This window comes from Cebus imitator, unplaced genomic scaffold (assembly GCF_001604975.1).
Source record: "Cebus imitator isolate Cc_AM_T3 unplaced genomic scaffold, Cebus_imitator-1.0 Scaffold157, whole genome shotgun sequence".
Taxonomy (NCBI): domain Eukaryota; kingdom Metazoa; phylum Chordata; class Mammalia; order Primates; family Cebidae; genus Cebus; species Cebus imitator.
This window is the reverse complement of record NW_016107472.1, coordinates 4,614,996-4,636,000: the sequence shown is the minus strand read 5'-3', so window position 1 is coordinate 4,636,000 and position 21,005 is coordinate 4,614,996. Positions and strand designations below refer to the sequence as shown.

Here is a 21,005-nt window from a genome sequence, read left to right as displayed (position 1 = left end):
TTCTGGCCACTTGTTTTTTTTTTTTTTTTTTTTTTTTTTCCAGATCTTGTTCTTTACCTTTATTTATGGCTATGTACTGGGCATTTTCACCTGTCTGTCCCTTAGAACCTTCAAACTCAGTGCCTAAAATTGAACCCAAAGTCATTTTCCCCCAAATACTGCCTCCACCTGTATTTCCCATTTTAGTAAATGATCCCGCCAGTGACGTCTCCAGAGTGCTTGAGAACCAGAGTAGATTGCTTTTTAACACTCACATTTCCCATATGACAAAATTTTATTTTCAGTAATGATAATGAAATGAAACAAATAATAATAATGGCCAGAAAGTGCTTTTTATTATGGAAATCTGTATGCATAAAATTATATCAATAACAATGTAAATATTACAGTACAAAAAAGGCAACTTATACATTAAAGTCATGTAATTATAATAATGTAATAATTGACAAAAGGTAGGGGAGAACTTGTGAAGAAACTTCCAAAAGAGTGAACTCTGCAAATTTCAGAAAATGATTTGCAGGTAGAACAACAAAATGGAAATATCTCAAATTGTGTTTCCTTCTTTCATTGTTTATTTAGAATCTAATCTTTAAGCACAGGAATATGTAGCTGGAGACATATCTGGGTCGGAGACAGAAACTACACCTGAAATGAGCTCCAATTCTTTCCAACAAACATGTATCAGAGGCCAGGCCATATAATTACCTATCTGTAAATCCCATTAATAATTAGTGTTCTTTCTGAAATAACTTTCATGTGGCATACTACATTTATTAAAGTATAAGAAATGAGAATGTGTCAGTTCAAAATTTACACATAGATTATGTAGTTATGTTTAAAACTTAACAGTAATCATGGCAATTATTGAGCACATAGACCGATACATTTTAACAGGGAGTAATTTATTAATGACATTGTTTACAATTGCTATTTCATAGTGACAACAAGAAACTGACTTTTGGTGAGCTATACTATTATTTTTAAATTGATTGTAAATAGTGCACCCCATTATTGTATGAACTCACTTCTATGCCCTTAGTATCCACTGGATCTCGCCACTGGATCCCGCCATTTACACACTCACCTTAGGCCAAGAACTCTGTAGAATTATTTAAAAAATTTCTTTTCTTCTATGTTTTTAGCGTTTATTTTACTATGCAATTTGTAACTTCTTCATTGTGTGGTTAAGTCATTTATCTTGAGACTTTTCTTTTTGTTAATGTGAACATTTTAAACAAATTTCCCTTTACTACTGTAAAAAATAGCTTTTCTGAGGTATAATTGTTATATAGGAAAATTGCCCCTTTGTGTATTACCTGGTACCCTGGGTTTTAAGGAATGAGTATAGTGTGGGTGTGTGAAAGAGCCTGTGAACTTGCAGAAGCCTAGCTTTGGAGTCGAGCAAGCTCTGTGAAGGGATTTCGTGAGCACAGTCAATTGTCTATAACCACAGGCTCCAGTGCAGGTGCCAGCAAGTTTCTCCGAAAAAGCCTGGGACCAGCCACATTTCAGCAGAAAGCGGCCCCAGGAAAAGGGCCACTTTGTAGCTGACAATAGCAGTGATGCCTAGGGACAGCAGCTGGACCAAAGCCCTCCCCATCACCAGAAGGCTCTTGTGAGCCTCCTTATAGATTGTCTTTTAATCTTCCTGGGTGGGAGTGGAGCTCTAAGGACTGTCTTGAAGTCCCTGAGTCGTCCAAAGGGGATCATTTAAACCAGCTGTTTTGGCAGGTCAGATTACAAATAAATGGATGTTTAAACCAAAGGATTGTCTAAGCTGGAAAAGCTTGAAATATTGCTGATTAGCAAGTCTGTTTTCCCTCTATCCACTAGGATGGTGTTCCTAAGGATGATTAAATCAACTGTATAAATGAAAGAAGCTGCATTTTCCTTACACAGATGAATGTTTCTGCCAAAAAAATAGATTTGTAGCCTTACTATGTAATTATAAAAGTAATATATTAAATATACCAACAGTCTCCATCTGTGAGTGGTGATATTATAGGTGATTTTTACTTTATTTTTCTGTTTTTTTTCACCTTAAATTGTCTGAAGTAAATTATATATGTTGTAGTTAGGAGAAACAATTACTATTAAAGAATAGTAATCAACTGGCAAAACAGTAATTTTTATTGGATATATTTGCATCATTGCACACCTGTATAGGATACATTTTATACATATGTATATGATAAAATACATATTATATAATTTTATATCCTGTTTTTTCATCACCTATTATTATAACATGATCAGTTCCCCTTTTCCCAGTTTTTCAAAAGCAGTTAAAAAATAGCCATATAATAGTTTTTTGATGAATTATCTCTCTGTTGCTGGACATCTGGGTTCTTTTTAAAATTTCACCATCTTAAGTAATGCTGTACTACACACATTTCTTTGTAAATCTTGGCATATTTGATTGTTTTCTTGGTATATATTCCTTGAAATAGAATTACTGGGATAGATAATAGGAAGATTTTCCAAGTTTTAGATATTAGACAGTTTTAATGTTCAGTGATCCTTTGAGAGCCTTAACTTTAAGGACTGAGCTACATTATTACCTGGGTGTATAACCTTTTTGTTCAATACATTTGTTATTTCTTACAGCAGCAGCAGTAATTAAACACACATGCATACACATACACAGCTGTTCTATCTAATGAAGACTTCCTCAGGCCATGCTCCCCTAAAAATTTAGGGTACTTATTGTCTGTTTTCTTTGAGGAAAATCACTTATTATTCATAGTAGTTGCTTTCCTTCTGTGAATTCAACAGTGACAACTGGTGGTAAGAATGGCTTTGGTAGTCCTGTGTTTGGTGGAGTCACATTATCAATGAATGTTATTACTCACCTATTATTCTGTCACGAGTGACCCTTGACATATCTCTCTGTAAGGAATTTATTGCAGTTTCCTTTGTCTAGAGTGTGGTACTACTTAATTGCCATTTAATTATTCTTCTTCCTGTTTTTCCATATCTCACTACTCAAACTGCATAGTCTTTCCCTTTGGAGCCAAGCCATGTCTGTCTCTTCTGACATCCAGTAGCACATGCAATCTCAGTCAGGAATCTTATTAGAGGCTTGTATTTTCTCTAAGCAGATTTTGGTCCACAATTCATGGTAGGGAGCATCATAATGGACCTCTGTCTAAAGAAAACTCTTCTACACACATTGCAGAGTGGACTTTCTATTTGTACTCCTCTTAAGGAGTACAAATAGCACCTCTAAAGTGCAGCTTTAGCAACTAATAAAATATGATGTATCCAACTTTATATATGAGTGAAACAGCCTTCTGCAGTCCATAGAATTCAGCAGAAGTAGAATTTCTCCCAGAAGGAAGGAGGGGGAGTCTGCACTTGGATTTATTAAATGAAATGATGACTTCTATTAATGTTGAGAATCTCATTTGCTGCTTTTGTGTTCCCCACAATGCTTCACTCAATGCTAAGAGCAAAACTTGCCCTTAATAAATAGTTGTTCTCCGTTTGTCTATACCTCTGTTTCATCATATTATTATAATAATGCCTTTGGTGATAATTAAGTATTGAAGAACATCTATTATAAAACACACTTATTAATCCTTCATGTCATAGACTGGCCTTGTCATTATATCAGCTTTTTACTCACTGCAAGTAAATGTAGCATTCTTCATTTTAGAATTCATTCTAGTGGCGGAAACAATCACAACTATCAAATGTTTGTATTTCTTGAAGTTTTATAGTGAATACGCATGCATCCTTTTATAATATTTTTTTATTTGCTGCTTATAACATTTCTCATTTTTTTCCACTGACTAGGGAAATTTGGAGACTAATGAAATACATGGTTACAAGATTCCTGGTTATAGTCTGCATATAAGCATCTCTGAATACAATGTGACAAGGAAAGGGAAAAATTAACAAATTTAGTGTCAAAATATGCCTATGTTCCCCTTCCTGTTCACTTTAAAGCATAAATAAATGGTGGTCAGAGTAATGGTAATAACAGTGGTTTCTGGATTCTAGTTTATTGCCATATTTGTCAACTTTCACGTATTTCTTGCTTCTTTTATGGAAGGACAGTAATGATGTTCATCACTGGCAAGGCTAATTGTGAAATTTATTTAACTTTTTGTAGACTTTGAATTTTTTCTTACCTCTTCTGAAATACTATACAGAAGTTTGGGCAGTTTCGGTAATTCTGAGAAATACAAGAGAAAAGGTAATTTTCAAGCGATTCTAGAATAAGCAGTTTAAGATTTCTTTTTCTTCTTAAATTCCATTTTTGTATTTTAGCACCTTTAATTTTAGGAGGGCTTTTCAGCTGCTGTAAACCGAGCTTATTTTGCTAATGTCTTCCTAATCAAATTGGAAATCTGTAACAAGTTTGGTAGCCCAGAGAAAGTAGGAAAGATAGACGTTTGGGGGTTGATGTCCTTTTGGGAGGCAAAGAAAGGAATGCTACTTTACCCTTGGTCAAGTTGATAACAAAACCAGGTGTTCCAACATTTAGCCTATAGACAGAGCACTTTCTGCTGAAGCCTCTGCTGGCAGTTGACTGTTCTTTCAAAGTAGGAATTACTTTCTGCTTTACCTCAAAACAGAGGTAAAGTGGGGACTAGTAATTGCTTTGAAAAAATTATGTTTAAAATATGTTGCTTGTGAAATAAATGATGATTGGAGAAAATAGCCTACAAGGAGTGGAGAGTGTGGTGGTTAAGAGCATGCATGGGCTCTGGGAGCAGACTTCTTATATTCAAAATTTGGTTCTGATAAGGGAATACTATTAACAACTCTATGTTGACAAATTTGATAACTTGGGCAAAATGGACCAATTATTTAAAAGACGCAGATTTCCAGAACTGACACAAGAAGAAATAATTTAAACAAGCCTGTGTCTGTTAAAGAAATTAAATTAATAATTAACTGTGGTTAATTTTATGCATAAACTTGAGTGGGCTGTGGGTGCCTAGCTTAAACATTTTTTTTCTGAGTGTGTCTATGGGTCTTTCTAGCTGAGATTAGCATTTGAATAGTTGGATTGAGAAAAGTAGTTGCACTCCCCAGTGTGAGCAGGCATCGTCTAGTCAGTTGAGAGCCTAAATAGAACAAAAAATGAAAGAAGGAGAAATTCGCCTTTTTTTCCTGCCTTACTGTCTAAGTTGACAGTTCTCATCTCATCTTCTGCCCTTGGACAGGGATTTATATCAGGTCCACTGGTTCTTAGGCCCTCAGACTTGGACTGAATTATACCCAAGATTCCCTGGGACTCCCGCTTGTAGATGGCAAATCATGGGACTTCTCAACCTCTGTAATCTAGTGAGCCAGTTTCTCATAATAAACCACCTCCCCCCCCCCAATAAAACACACTCACCTTGTTTTATTGTGCTCCAGTGTATTATGCTTCACAGATATTACATTTTTCATGCATTACAGTTTTAAGGCACCTGCATCTAGCAAGCCTGTCAGCACCATTTTCCCAATGACATTTGCTCATTTTGTATTTCTTTGTCGCATTTTGGTAATTTTCACGGTTTCATTCTATCTGTTATTATGATCTATGATCAGTGATCTCTTTTTTTTTCTTAACTCTGCTGCTTTGCAGTGATCAGTGATCTTTGATACTACTGTTGTAATTGTTTTGGGGTGCCACAAACTGCCCGTATAAGATGGCAAACTTAGTAAATGCCGTGTGTGTTCTGATTGCTCCACTGATCAGCTGTTTGCCCGTCAGTCTTTCTCTCGTTTATCCTCCCTGTTCCCTGAGACAAAACGATATTGAAATTAGGCCAGTTGATAACCCTGTAATAGCATCGAAGTATTGAAGAGCAACACATCTCTCACTTTAAATCAAAAGCTAGACATGATTAAACTTAGTGAGGAAGCCACGTTGAAAGCCTAGAAAGGCCAAAAACATGCTGCTATTAAGAACATTTGTGTCATGGGGGGAAATCAAAATATTAACATTAACAGGAATTTGTAAGAAGTTTTTCCAACTCCCATGCATGACTTTGAGGTGTTCAAGACTTCAGAAGAGGAAGTCACTGCAGATGTGTTGGAAATAGCAAAATAATTAGAATTAGATTCATATGGAACCCCAAAAAAGGCTTCATAACCAAGCAAGACTAAGCAAAAAAGAGCAAATCTGGAGACATCACATAGAAGGCCACAGTCACCAAAACAACGTCGTGGTGGTTTAAAGTTAGGCACATGGACCAATGGACATAATAGAGATCACAGAAATAAAGCCAAATACTTATAGCCAACTGATCTTTGACAAAGCAAACAAAAAGGTAAAGTGAGGAAAGAATACCCTGTTCAACAAAGGTGCTGGGATAATTGGCAAGCCATTTGTGGAAGAATGAAATGAAATCATCTTTCACCTTATACAAAAATCAACTTAAGATGGATCAGTGACTTAAGTCTAAGACCTGAAACCATAAAAATTCTAGAAGATAACACTGGAATAAACTTTCTAGGCATTGGCTTAGGGAAGGACTTCATAATCAAGAATCCAAAAGCAACACAATCACAAAAACAAAGATAAATAGATGGGACCTAATTAAACTAAAAAGCTTCTATACAGCAAAAGAAACAACCAGCAGAGTAAACTGATAACCTACAGAAGGGGAGAAAAAAATCTTCACAATCTGTACATCTGACAAAGGACTAATATCCGGAATCTACAAGGAACTCAAATAAATTAGCAAGGAAAAAACAAACTATCCAACCAAAAAGTGGGCTAAGGACATGAATAGACAATACTCAAAAGAAGACATACAAATGGCCAACACACATGTGAAAAAATGCTCAACATCACTAATGATCAGGGAAATACAAATCAACACCACAATGTGCTATCACCTGACTTCTTCAAGCATGGCCGTAATCAAAAAATCAAAAAATAATAGATGTTGGCATGGATGTGGTGAAAGGGAGCACTTTGACACTGCTGGTCGGAATGTAAACTAGTACAACCATTATGGAAAACAGCATGGAGATTCCTTAAAGAACTATTAATAAAAGTAGAACTACCATTTGATTTAGCAGTCCCACTACTGGATGTCTACCCAGAAGAAAAGAAGTCACTGTGCAAAAAAGATACTTTCACACGCATGTTTATAACAGCACAGTTTGCAGCTGCAAAAATGTGGAACTAGCCCAGATGCCCACCAATCTACAAGTGGATAAAGAAATTGTGATATCTATTCATATATACCATGAAGCACTACTCAGCCATATAAAGGAATGAAATAATGACATTCACAACAACCCAGATGGAATTGGAGTCCATTATTCCAAGTGAAGTAACTCAGAAATGGAAAACCAAACATCATGTGTTCTCACTCACAGAAGGGAGCTAAGCTGTGAGGGCGCAAAGGCATAAGAATGATACAGTGGACTTTGGGGTTGGGGGAAAACATTGGAAGGGGGTGCGGGATAAAAGACAACATATTGGGTACTGTGTATACTGCTTGGGTGATGGGTGTATCAGAATCTCACAGATCACCACTGAAGAGCTTATCCATGTGACCAAACACCACCTGTTCCCCCAAAACCTGTGGAAATAAAAAATAAATCAAATTAAAAAATAAGGTCTCAGGAAAAATAACATAAAAATGGGAGTTTTCCAAATGAAGTGAATTCACTGATGAATGCATTCATCAGTGCATTCAAAACATTATTAATATAATTCCTTTAAGTGCTTATGTTTTATGGGTCATATTTCAGTTTTAAGATCTCATTTTTCTCATTTTTGCATATCCACAAGTTTTCTGAACAAATCGTGGGAAATTCCAGCAATATTTATACGCTAGTTTGACAAATGCTCAATCATCTTTATTAAATGCTTATTCTATCTTTAAAAAAATGGAGCCTGAAGATGTGATTGAATTGTTGCAATTTTATGATAAAACTTTAAGAGATGAGGAGTTGCTTCTTGTGGATGAGCAAAGAAAATGGTTTCTTGAGATGGAGTCTACTCCTGGTGAAGATATTGTGAAGAACATTGAAGTAACAACAAAGAATTTAGAATATTATATAAACTTAGTTCATAAAATGGCATGATTTGAGAGAATTGACTGCAATTTTGAAAGAATTTCTGCTATGGGTAAATGCTATCAAACAGCATTGCGTGCTACAGAGAAATCTTTCATGAAAGTAGTGTCAAGGTAGCAAACTTCATTGTTGCCTTATTTTTAAAAATTACCACAGCCACGCAAGCTGTCAGCAGCCATTAACCTAATCATTTAGCCACCATCAGCATGGAGATAAGAACTTGTATTAGCAAAAAGATAATGACTCACCAGAGTCTCAGATGATCATTAGCATTTTAAGCAATAAAGTATTTTTTACTTTAAGATATGTACTTTTTTAATATACTGCTACTCCACACTTAATATACTGTGGTATATTATATGCACTGTGAAACCAAAAAATGTGTATGACTTGCTTTATTGAGATTTCTATTTTGGTGGTCTGGCCCCAAATCTTCAATATCTGAGGTATGTCTGTATGTATACAGTCAGCCCTCCATATCTGTGGGTTATGCATCCATGGATTCAACCAACCACAGATTGAAAATATTTTGGGAAAAAAAATTTAAAAACCCACAAAATAAAAATACAAATAAAAACCCAATATTATATTTATATAGCATTTATATTGTGTTAGTTATTGTATGTAATCTAGAGATGATTTGAAGTATTTGAGAGGATGTTTGTAGGTTACATGCAAATACTGTACCATCTTATGTAAGAGACTTGAGCATTTGGGGATTTTGGTGTCTGGGGGGTGTACCCTGGAACCAATCCCAATGGATGCTGATGGTTGAACTAATAAGGTGAAGAACTTAGAATGGTTCCTGACACATAGTAAATAACCAATAAAGGGATAGATATTGTTAGTCTATTATTATTTTAAAAAGAAATATCACTTGAAGCTTTCTTGAAGTGATGATTTGTGAAAAAGAATCTGAAAAATACCACCACATTTTGTAGCAATAGAAAAGTCAAATGCTTATGTGTGTGTAGTTTGTGTGTGTCTGTGTGTGCACGCACATGTGTGTGTGATGGAGAATTAGAAAATGTTAAGATACAGTGACCAACTGGGGAGTACCCTGTCTATAAGTTTCAGTTTAGATTAAAAACAAATACTATGATCACCAATTTGTCTATGAGTTACTATGATACTCATTTGTCTGCCAGCTTTGATCTATGAATCACCAGTTGCAATCCCTGATATAAGGTATACATGCATGAAACATAGCTTAGTCTGTAAAAGACTGAGTATCTAAAGATGTACTATCTGTCATGCTAGCCATTAGCCACACGTAGGCATCTATATTAAAATTCAGCTCCTCAGTCACATTAGGTATAATTCAGATGCTGAATAGCGACATGTGGCTACTATTGTGTTGGGTGGTGCAGATATAGAACATTTTCATCATTACAGGAAATTCTGTTGGATGGAGCTGACCTAATGGCTTATAAACATATTCATTACTGTCTATCAACTTATCCGTTCCTTCGTGAGAAATCACTAAGCCAGACCGGTAATACACAGTACTGTAAGACACTACTGAGCTGTTAATCTACTCACCAGCAGTAGCTTACAAGTTTGTTTTCGAGGTTCCTCCCACCCCCACAAAGCTCTTGGCTTGGTAACTGTAGGCCTCTGGCACTAGTTGATTCCCCAGGTTGAGGAGAAAATTCCATCGGGGAACAAAGAAGGTTATTTTCCTCCAGGAACTTCAACAGATAGATTATTAATATTTTTCCAGGCAAGAAGGGGAAAATTGAGTTGGGGTATATATATGCTTGTGTGTGTATGTTTTTTCACCCAGTAGGAGAAATATATCATTGAGAAACTCAACCTTGAATATTCTCTATGAAATATATAAAAGGCATATTACTTTAGAAATTTTTTATTATGTCATAATACAGTTGTATCTCATCATGGCAATCAACATTTGCTATCTCTAGAATAATGCTTTATTGTTTTTAATAGGAAAAATAGCACAATGTTAACCTTAATGGTGATTTTAAGGAAGCTGTGGTTTCCTTAAAAAGAGTGGTAGCATCAATTATTACATGTTTCATGGGGAAGTATAAATTAATATTTCCATTCCTGACTCAGTAAATGTTAGGGATAATTCTTTATATTTCCCCTCTTTATTGAACATTTGCATTGATAATTGTTCCTTCCCCTCTCCAGTGTAACCTAATTTATTGTAGGCCGTGGGCTTGAGGTCTAAGGCTAATTTTCATTGGTAAATTAATTTCAAATACTACCCTCACATTAGAGTAAATGCATCACTTCTCCCCAAGGGAAGATATGCAGAGGCTTTTTGACTTACCTGGAACAGCTGTTTGCTTAATCCTTTCTCCTGCGGCTGTGTGTTACAGTAGAAACAAAATGAACATCATGAGACTTGAATTTTAGTCTTGGCTTTGATAAATTTTTTGGGTTACTTTATGCAAGCTACTATCACTCCGGAGTTTCCTTATTTTGTGTGTAAAATGAAGGTAACAGCAGCAGTGACCAGCTATTTACAAGAATGTTGAGAATAATACATGCAAAAGTGAAACTGCTTAGAGACCTCAGAGGAAAGATAACAGATCTCAGGTTCAGGTTTCATTACAGTTCAGCTAGTAGGCTTCATTGTAAATGCCTCTCAGATGTTAACCACTATGGAGTCTGTTTAGATTTCAGAAGAATCTTATCATTCTTGAAGTGGTGTTTGTGTGGGTTTTTTGTCTGTGTATGTTTATGTGTTGTATTTTTTTTTCAACAATGTGGATGGTCATACTACCCATAGGTTTTTTTAAGCTTCTGGGCAACTGTGAGGCAGAGTATAATTTTTTTTTTCCTCAGGTAGCTACAGCAATCCTAGTGAGACAGTGCATGTGTAATAGTAACAGAGAAGTTAAGCAGTTGTGACTTTCTGCTCCAATAATGGAATGGTAAAAATCTTTGTTCTTTTTTTCGGTTTCCTGGGACAGATGGTCTTGGTGGCTGTTGACATTTTCTGTGAACTCTCTGATGCCTCTTGTGTCCTTTGTCACCTATGCTACCGTGGTTGAGCCAGGGCCAAAAAAAATCCCTTTTCCTATGAGAGTTACTTTATGAGATTTATCAGGATGCCTTTGCTTTCTTTATCTTTCTATAAAAAATGTTGTGCCTTTAAACGTAATGCTTGCTTTTTAAGGTTCTTCCAGTTTCTTGTGAGGAACTAGGGATGAATTCCCTGCATATGAGCTAGAGAACAGGACAACAAATGGCTGTATGTGCTCTAACAACCAACACTGATCCTTCTCATTAATGGTCACCACCCTGTTTCCCAGACCAAAACTTTAGCATGCAGACCTGTTCTCTGCCTAGCTTGAGTTTCTGGTCACCTAAGGCACTGGCTGAAAGGCTTTAAGGATTATGTAACCTCCCATTTTGTGGGAACTTCATTTCTTGTGTTTTGGGGCTCAACATGCTGCTTTCATATCCACTTCTTTCACAGGTCTCAAGTTTTCACGTAGACACAAGCCCCTGTGGCCTGCCCTGTCCCAGCAGATTTCCTGCAGATGAGCACTCCTCTGCCTTTTCCTTCCACAATCCTTGAATTCTTATAGTAATTTCTGAGGGCAACAGTGACAATACCTTATTTTCAGCTTTTTGGTAACATTCCTTACATTTTATATTTTACCATTTGCAAAGCACTTTCACAGCATGTTTCTATGTATATATTTAACATGTATATATATACACATACATGTGATGGATTTGCTGGTTCATAGAATTTGCATATGTTTAGAAAATTGCCAAACCACTTTTACAAAGTGATTATTCTACAACTGTGCATGTGCTTATAACCCAAATGCCAGTCAACAACAGAATCGATGATTAAGTTATGGTGTATTCCTGAATCCAAGTATACTACATAGTAATAGAAATAAATGAACTACAGTTATATTTAAAAATCTGTATAAATCTTACCAACAAAAGTTGGAGCAGAAGAAGCCAAACACACACAAATATATACAGTATGATTGTATTTATATCAAGTTAACAATAGGAAAAACTAAAGTATGGGAGAGGGTAGTAACTAAAAGGGGCACAAAGAGGGCTTATGTAGGAACCTGGTAATCTTCTGTTTCTGGTTTTATACCATGTGCTGGTTACAAAGGTGTGTTCTTTATGAGAAATTATTGAGAAGTATACTTGAGGTGTGTGTTTTTTCTTTATGTACTTCAAAATGTTCACATAAAAATGTGAAATTATAGCTAACTTTATCTTATTTATAATAAGTATTGGATTTGTTTACTGTAGTAAATAAAGTCTTTCTTATTTATCCATCAGTTTAAAGAACACTTTTTAGTTTTACTTCTTGATTATAACAGAATTATTTCTTGTTGTTTGTCAGTCTTATTCTCATAACCCATACCTCAACAGCCACTTTTTTCATGAAACTTTATAACTACTGCTCTTTTGTTGATATCTAACCCGCATAACTGATTTAATCTCTAAATCCTCAGATTGTACATGTATACATTTGTTGGATGCTTCTATGATTGTTAATTAGTTGCCAGCCATTTTGCACCTAATACTATCTTTGTCACAAAACCACAGACAACTTTGAAGAGTAGTGAGTTTTCTGAAGAATTAAATTGGAATGCTGTGAGGCTGTCTCTCTAGTTCTTATTGGACTGGAAGATAGGCCTTGGGTTCAGTATATATGGTGTGCACTGTGCGAAGGAAAGTTGTGGTTGGTGTCTGGGACTTCTGCTGCTTCTGGTCTCAACTGGAAGTTGTTTTAGGAGGAGAGAAAAGAAGAGAATAACTTTACAAATTATTTGGAAGGAAATTACTAATATTGTTTTAGTATGAGTGTGTGATCCCAGACCCTTGGCAACTAATTAACAATCATAGAAGCATCCAACAAATGTATTCATGTACAATCTGAGGATTTAGAGATGAAATCAGTTATGCGGGTTAGATATCAACAAAAGAGCAGTAGTTATAAAGTTTCATGAAAAAAGTGGCTGTTGAGGTATGGGTTATACCTTAAATTCTTTACAGTTTTCTTAGCCCTTTAACTCAAAAGTTGGTGGAAGCGCACATTTTATTGTACACAGCGTTTTTCACTGTGACTAAAGTAGAGATGGATAATTTTCACTCCCAAACCATCAATCAGACTGTTGCAGAGAGCAGCCAAATTTTTGCAGAGAAATGGCAACTGCATGGATAGTTCTATCTGTCATTCTTGGTGTCTCCAGTTCATTGTCATTTTTTTCTCATGCCATAAAAGGCATCTTCCACCAGTGTCTCTGAAGATCAGTGTGCTCAAAGTTTAAGTGAAATTCCCTCTAAAACTCAAATGGCATTGGCAGGGCAGTGTAAGTGTTGTGGGAGTCCATGGACCCTCTGTGCCGAGGGTCAGAGTCCTAGGACTCCTGGGAAGAGGTGCCTCCTACCGCTCCCCCACTGGGCCCTTGTGTTGGGTCACTGACCAACTAGGTTACAGACCTTGGTTCCATGTGATTTTTTCCTGGGACCTGAGGACTCAGTAGTTTGTTAGCAGGCCAGTGGTTCTAGTAGCCATACTGATTAGTGAGTGCCCCTCAAATTATAACTAAATCTCACATTCAAAAGTACTTCATCTGAAGAAAGGAGAAGTAAAAGTGCTTATCTTCTGCATAACATCTTTTACCATGTGTTTACTCAGTTAAGATCTGTGTTTCTATTAGATTATAAGTTCCACGAGGGTGAGACTGCATCTCAGATTTGCCACTCCATTACCGGTGCCTGGCCTGCGTAAATGTAAAATTGGATTGACCTGGGCCCATATAAACAGGTGGCTAAAGTAGGAGAATGAGTGTGTGATCCCAGACCCTTGGCCTCTAGCCATTGCTGCCTCTTTCTTCCTCCTTCCCCCTCTCTCAAACCACCACATATGCAACTGTGACCAGGCCTCAGTTCCCTGAACATTTCTGAAAAGAATTAAGTATATTCAGCTGAACCAGCAGTAAGGCTTCACCATTTAGTGAGAAATCTGGGTTGCCAAAATATAAAGTAAGTTAGCAGTGAACATCTCAAAATCCCCTATGGGGATGCCCTAGTGTAGGCTTCTAACAGATGGTTAGCACCTTCTAAGATGGTCCCTAGGCACTCAGAGGTTAGGAGTGAAAACAATGAGAAGATGTATAATAGTCTGTCCCTCAAAATATTAGGTCTCAAAGGAAACACATTCTTCTAATGTTGTCATTGCCATCTCAACCCTTGGAGATTGTTTTCTTCAGTGTTAAGTGATGCCGCGAGGGTGCTGCGCTTTTTGTGATGAAATTATGCTCCCTTATACTCATCTTGTGGCAGAACTCCTTGATGCAGGAATCTATTTTATGTGCATTTGTTAAGCAGTTAAAATCGTTAAGCCAAAATAAAGGACCAATGATAACAGACTAGGGAGAGTTCTGCCCAAAGAGTGACTGTACTCTTTTATTGTTTTTACCTGTCATAAAAATGCTTGTTAGTGGTGACCCTTTCTAGGTTTTCTGGTTTTAAACTCAGGAGAATGACTAATCAGGATAAGAAGTGCTTTTTACCAGCAATATGACATACATTGGACAAAAGTTATAATCCTATAACATGACTGCTGTATCTGTCTTAGTTATTCAGGAGTAGTAACAGAAGTAAAAGCCCCTTCTTCTAGACTAAACATTGAAAAATCTGTTGGACCTCAAAAGCTCCCTCCCTCCCTCCCTCCCTCCCTCCTTTTCCTTCGTTTCCTCCTTTCCTTTCTCCCATCCTCCTCCTTCCCTTCCTCCTCTTTCTTCTTCTTTTTTAGCAAAATAGGCTCATTTTAGAGATTAAATCTATTGTAAAGTGCTACAAATATGTTGCAAGTATACAAGCTATAGAAAAATTACAATAATACTACGCTAGCCTAATTTTTTAGTGATTGGTCTTCCATAGCAATATGAAATTTCAGGGGAGATTATGTGATTTTAAAAAAAATCATTACTGAATTCAGCAGTTTTTCAAGGGTGTGTGTGTGTGTGTGTGTGTGTGTGTGTGTGTGTGTGTGTAGCCAGTGGTTAATAATGTCTGTATATTTTTTGTTTTCCCACCTATTTCTTGCTACTGCAGTTCTATGGTTGCTATGGAGAAGGTTATAAGGAAAAGCACAATAAGGTTAAAAATTCTTCTGTGTATCTGGGACAGAAATAACAATTTCCCACCACACCATCCTTTTTTTACCCCCTCTACCTTCGTGTGATGATCTTTGATACTGCAGTGCCTGTTGCTGACGGGTAGATGGTTTGATACTATATTTTAAAAATTACACAGAGGAGCTAATTCTTTTCTTGTATGCTTCTTTTAAGGTTTATCACTTTCATCATTTTAGTCTAGGCATGGAACGGAAGGAGACAATAAGCATATTAGGATGAATTGTCAACCTAGGACATTTCTGGTTTGTGTGGGTAGTTTTTTCCTTTAATTTCACTTGTGTGTTTAAAATTTTATTTATTTTTAATTTGCTGATATGAGGTAAGAAAAGCTTAGAGAAGGGACCTGATGTGGAACAGTTGGGATGTGGTTAATCTGCTTAGAAATAACACTAATCTCTAGATCAGATGCTGTCAACAATACAGTGCCTTCTATCCCCATTATCTTCCTCTATTCTTGCCTTGCTTATTCTTCCTGCACTCTCTGGTTTCATTTAGTTTTATCTTTTCATTTCCTACCAATTTTTGTTTTCTGATATTTCTTTCCTACTTTACATTCACTTTTGAATTTCACCACTGCTTCATCATGGGAAGTCTTTTGACTTTTTACTCTGAGGTGGCAGGGTGGAAAGCACAGATACGTAATAACTCATGTGCCAAAATAAGCTTCTTCCAATATATGCTTAAGAATAACTTTGTATTACTTTTAATAATCACAGTTGTGGGTCTGTGTCAAAATAAGAGTATGATCACAATTTTCTTGAGAAGTTTCATGCTACTGGGATGATTATATGAGTCTATGTGAATACGTGCTATTTTCTTTCCTCTGTTTTCTGTTTTTTTCCCTGCTTATTTGTACATTAGGTTATATTTTGAGATCAAATGCAATTGCTAATTATTAAAAACCCCCATTGTACAAGGCACTTTAATATATATTTCTTCAAAGTGATCTTGTGAGGCAGATATTTTTATGCCTTTTGTTAAAGATGCCAAAAAACTAAGGCTCCAGCCAGGCGCGGTGGCTCATGCCTGTAATCACAGCACTTTGGGAGACCAAGGTAGGTGGATCACGAGGTCAAGAGATTGAGACCATCCTGGCCTACATGGTGAAACCCAATCTGTACTAAAAATACAAAAAACAGCTGGACATGGTGGCACACACCTGTAGTCCCAGCCACTTGGGAGACTGAGGCAGGAGAATCACTTGAACCCAGGAGGTGGAGGTTGCAGTGAGTTGAGATTGCACCACTGTACTCCAGACTGGCAACAGAGGGAGACTCTGTCTCAAAACCAAACAAAACAAAAACAAAAAAACTAAGCCTCAACGAGTTTAAGTAACATGACCCAGACTACACAATTAATTGGTCAGTAGCTGTACCTGGATTCTAAGTCCTGTTCCCTTTTCAGCCTTACTTGGAGGCTGCAAGGGGTAGGAGTTAGGAAAGGCTTTGGAGTCACACTAGACATTGTTTTGAATCCCAGCTCCATTTCTGGGTCTCAGTTTCCTCATCTGTAAATATGATTAATAATCATGTCACCACTAAGTCTTGTTTGTTATTAAGGTTTATATAAATTGCTTAAAACAATACTTGGCACATAATTCTTGATGAATAGCATCAAAGAACATTGAGCATCAAATATATTGAACATTTAGTGTATTATGGTCTTTGTGTGCTGAGACCTGAACATATAGGTTCTACTTAGAATCAAATTGAGAAAGGCCTATATTAAGATAATTTAAAGTGTCAGGACTGTATCAAAGAAGGATAGAGTGCCATGAGGGCATTTAAAAGGGAAAGGTAGTCTGTTCTAGAGGTCAGCAGAATTTTGAAATCTGAAGGATGGGTAGACATTAGAGGGATCGTGTGTGTGTGTGTGTGTGTGTGTGTGTGTGTGTGTGTGTGTATTTCAAGCTAAGACAATAGACCACACAAACCTTGAGATGGGAGAGCACAGTGTGTTACTGGACATGAGAAAAGTCCACTGTGGAAGAAAGTACTATAAGACTCGCTGGAAAAATAGGGAAAGGTCAGATTAAGTAGAGCCTTGAAGGTCATGGAAAGTAATCTTAGATGCATTGTGTCAGAACCTAATGATGATGCTATATTACCTCTATCTATATTCCTAGACTTCAAGAGAACTTCTAAAAGGGTAACCAGATACTGTGCTTCCACATTTAAAATATTTGTGTGTTAAAGACTGAAGAATGCTTTAAACTAATTAAAAGTTAAACTAATACTAACACAAACATATCTAAAAATCAAGAACAATTTTTAAAATAATGTTTAATTTGGAAAGAAGCAGTGTTACTGAACAAGAATAAAATATTTCGATTGAGCCATTTTTAAAAAGAATTTAATTGGTTTCAGAATGTAACATCCTTCCTGATGGTTTCAGATGGCTTTATTTGTTCATAAATAACTCTACTTGTTGATTTAGCCACTTTTGTCATATGAATGCTTCATTAAACAAATGGAGCTTGCTCATTATAGCCAAGTAGAGCTATATTCAACCAAGTGGTGAAGTTGAGAGTACATGCTTGTATTCAACAGCAAAGGCCCTTTATCTGGCCTTTTGCCATCTGGAAACTCTAGATAGCATTTCCCAATATAAATCTGTAGTAACCAGACTGATAAGGACATGCAGCTATGGCATCACAATGTCAGAAAGGCCTACCAAAATATAAAGTTCTCTGTATACAGGAAAGAAAAATATATTTTTCTCACCCTATTCATTATCCAAGTTAAAAGCATAGATTTTTACAAGTCCTTTAGAAAGCTAAGCAGCAAGGAATTTTTATTTTATTTTCCCTGAAGAAGGCCAGACACATGTAAGTTCAGATTTGGCTAGAGGGTTATCATTGTAATAAAAGACAGTCCTGAAATAGTGAAAAAGTAGCCCCTAGATCCTGTCAGTTTTCTCTTCACATTCCCTGCCTTGTCTTTAAACTATGATTTTTGAAATTTGAAAGATTTTTTTTCAAGTCCTTATCTAATGCTTGGGGAATTAAGATTTATTTTTAAACTTTATTTATCATTTCTAGGCTCCACAAAGTTTTGTAAGAAATGTCTACCTGTTTTTTAAAATATCAAGTTGAATTCAAATCTGAGACTATATATATATACAATATATATATGTATATGTATATGTGTGTGTGTGTGTGTGTGTGTGTGTGTGCGTGCGCATGTGTATGTATGTATGTATATTATTGCACTTTAGGTTCTGGGGTACCTGTGCAGAACATGCAGGATTGTTGCATAGGTACATACATGGCAATGTGGTTTGCTGCCTCCATCCCCCTGTCACCTATATCTGGCATTTCTCCCCATGTTATCCCTCCCTAACTCCCTACCACCCGCTGTCTCTCCCCTAGTCCCCCCCAACAGACCCCAGTGTATGATGCTCCCCTCCCTGTGTCCATGTGTTCTCATTGTTCAACACGCGCCTCTGAGTGAGAACATGTGATGTTTGATTTTCTGTTTTTGTGTCAGTTTGCTGAGAATGATGGCTTCTAGATTCATCCATGTCCCTACAAAGGACAGGAACTCATCATTTTTTAATGGCTGCCTAGTATTCCATGGTGTATATGTGCCACATTTTTCTTGTCCAGTGAGACCTTGTTTTAAAAAAGAAAATCAATGTGATAATTATCAATTATTGACTCCCTTCTATATGCTGCAGTCTCTCTCATAGAGCCAGAATGCTGGGAGGACCCCTCTGGTCTTCTGTGGAGTAACTGCTTTTTGTTCAAGCCCCTTGTTGAAGCCTGCAGGATCCTTTGAAGTCTTGTTGCTCTGCAGCTTCTGTGCCTTGTAGGACACATGGAATGTTGTGATGACAGAGCCCCAGTATCCAGGACAGCCATCCTTTTTGAGGCACTGTTATTTCTTTTGTCCTCTGAGCAAAGTAGAGCATGGAGCTCCTCTTGTCAAGGAACTTGGCCAACTTCCATTCCCCTCCCAGTAGTCTTTTTTTCCTCCTTTATCAGGCTCAAAGGCAGCCCCTCCCACCTCCTCTGGCCCAGTGTAGTGTTCTCAGTAAGCACAGGCTTCACAAAAGACAGGAAGCCCATTGGTCTCAGTAGTTTCAAGTTTCCACCCTGCAAAGCCCACAAGATAAAGGAATACACAGAGCGCTTGACAAAGATAGGCTTAGAAAAGGTAGGAGACAGGAAGGAGAAAGATATACTTTTTAATGTTTTCATTTATTGCTTGCTATAGTCAGCATATTCATGGCAGGCCATCATATTTTGAATAGTATTTCTATTTGCAGGAATTCCCACATTATGAGTCTACCTCCCCAGTGTTAGAAATGAGAACTTAAATTTCTGGCCTCTTATGTACCTTGAACTGCGGCCCTTCAGTCAGATTCATGCAGAGAGTCTCTGGCCCTGACTTGAAAGAAGAAACTTGCACATTGATTTTGTATTCTGAGACCTTGCTGAAGTTGCTTATCAGTTTAAGGAGATTTTGGGCTGAGACAATGGGGTCTTCTAAATATACAATCATGTCATCTGCAAATAGAGACAGTTTGACTTCCTCTTTTCCTAATTGAATACCCTTTATTTCTTTTTCTTGCATGATAGCTCTGGCTAGAACTTCCTAGTATATTGAATAGGAGTGGTGAGAGAGGGCATCCTTGCCTAGTGCCAGATATCAAAGAGAATGCTTCCAATTTTTGCCCTTTCTGTATGATATTGGCTTTGGGTTTGTCATAAATAGCTTTTATTATTTTGAGATATGTTCCATCAATACCTACTTTATTGAGAGTTTTTAGCATGAAGGGCTGTTGAATATTGTCAAAGGGCTTCTCTGCATCTATGAGATAATCATGTGGTTTTTGGATTTGGTTTTGTTTATGTGGTGGATTACATTTATAGACTTGCATATGTTGAACCAGCCTTGCATCCCTGGATGTTTCCTACTTGATCATGATGGATAAGCTTTTTGATGTGCTGTTGCAATTGGTTTGCCAGTATTTTGTTGAAGATTTTTGCATCTATGTTCATCATGGATATTGGCCTGAAGTTTTCTTTTACTGTTGAGTCTCTGCCAGGTTTTGGTATCATGATGATGTTGGTCTTATAAAATGATGTGGGAAGGATTCTCACTTTTTGTATCGTTTGGAATAGTTTCAGAACGAGTGGTGCCAGCTCCTCTTTTTACGTCTGGTAGAATTCAGCTGTGAACCCGTCTGAACCTGGAAAATATTTTGTCGTTAAATATGTTAGCTGTCTGAGTTATTGGTACTGATAATATCTCTTTGTTCTTCTTTTTGTATTTGTAGGATCTGTAATTATGTCCCCTCTTTCATATCTGATATTGATAATTTGTGTGTTTTCTCTTTATCCTTGGTCAGTCTGGTTAGAGATTTATAAATTTTATTGACTTCAGAGAAGTAAATTTTGATTTTATTGAATTAGCCTTTTTTTGTGTGTGTTCTTTGTTATTGAATTCTACTTTATATTGATACTTTGCTTCTGTATACCTGCATTTGGTTTAATTTATATTACTTTTCTTAGTTTCTTAAAGTGGAAACTTAGGTCATTGATTATAAACCTTTCTTCTTTTCTAATATGCACATTCTGATTCTATTATTACTTTTCTCTAAGTAATGCTTTGGTTGCTTCCCTATAAATTTTGATATGTTGTGTTTTCATATTCACATAATTAAAATATTTTTTGTGTTGCATTTGAGGTTTTCAGGTACATGTGAAGAACATGCAAGATTGTTGCATAGGTACACACATGGCAGTATGATTTGCTGCCTTCCTCCCCATCACCTACATCTGGCATTTCTCCCCATGCT

General features: G+C 36.7%; 1 protein-coding gene across 3 annotated transcripts in view; it reads left to right on the top strand.

The window, feature by feature from the left end:
- IGSF11 (immunoglobulin superfamily member 11) overlaps positions 1-21,005 on the top strand; it is a 61,175-nt gene that overhangs the window by 119 nt on the left and 40,051 nt on the right. The window lies entirely within an intron of this gene.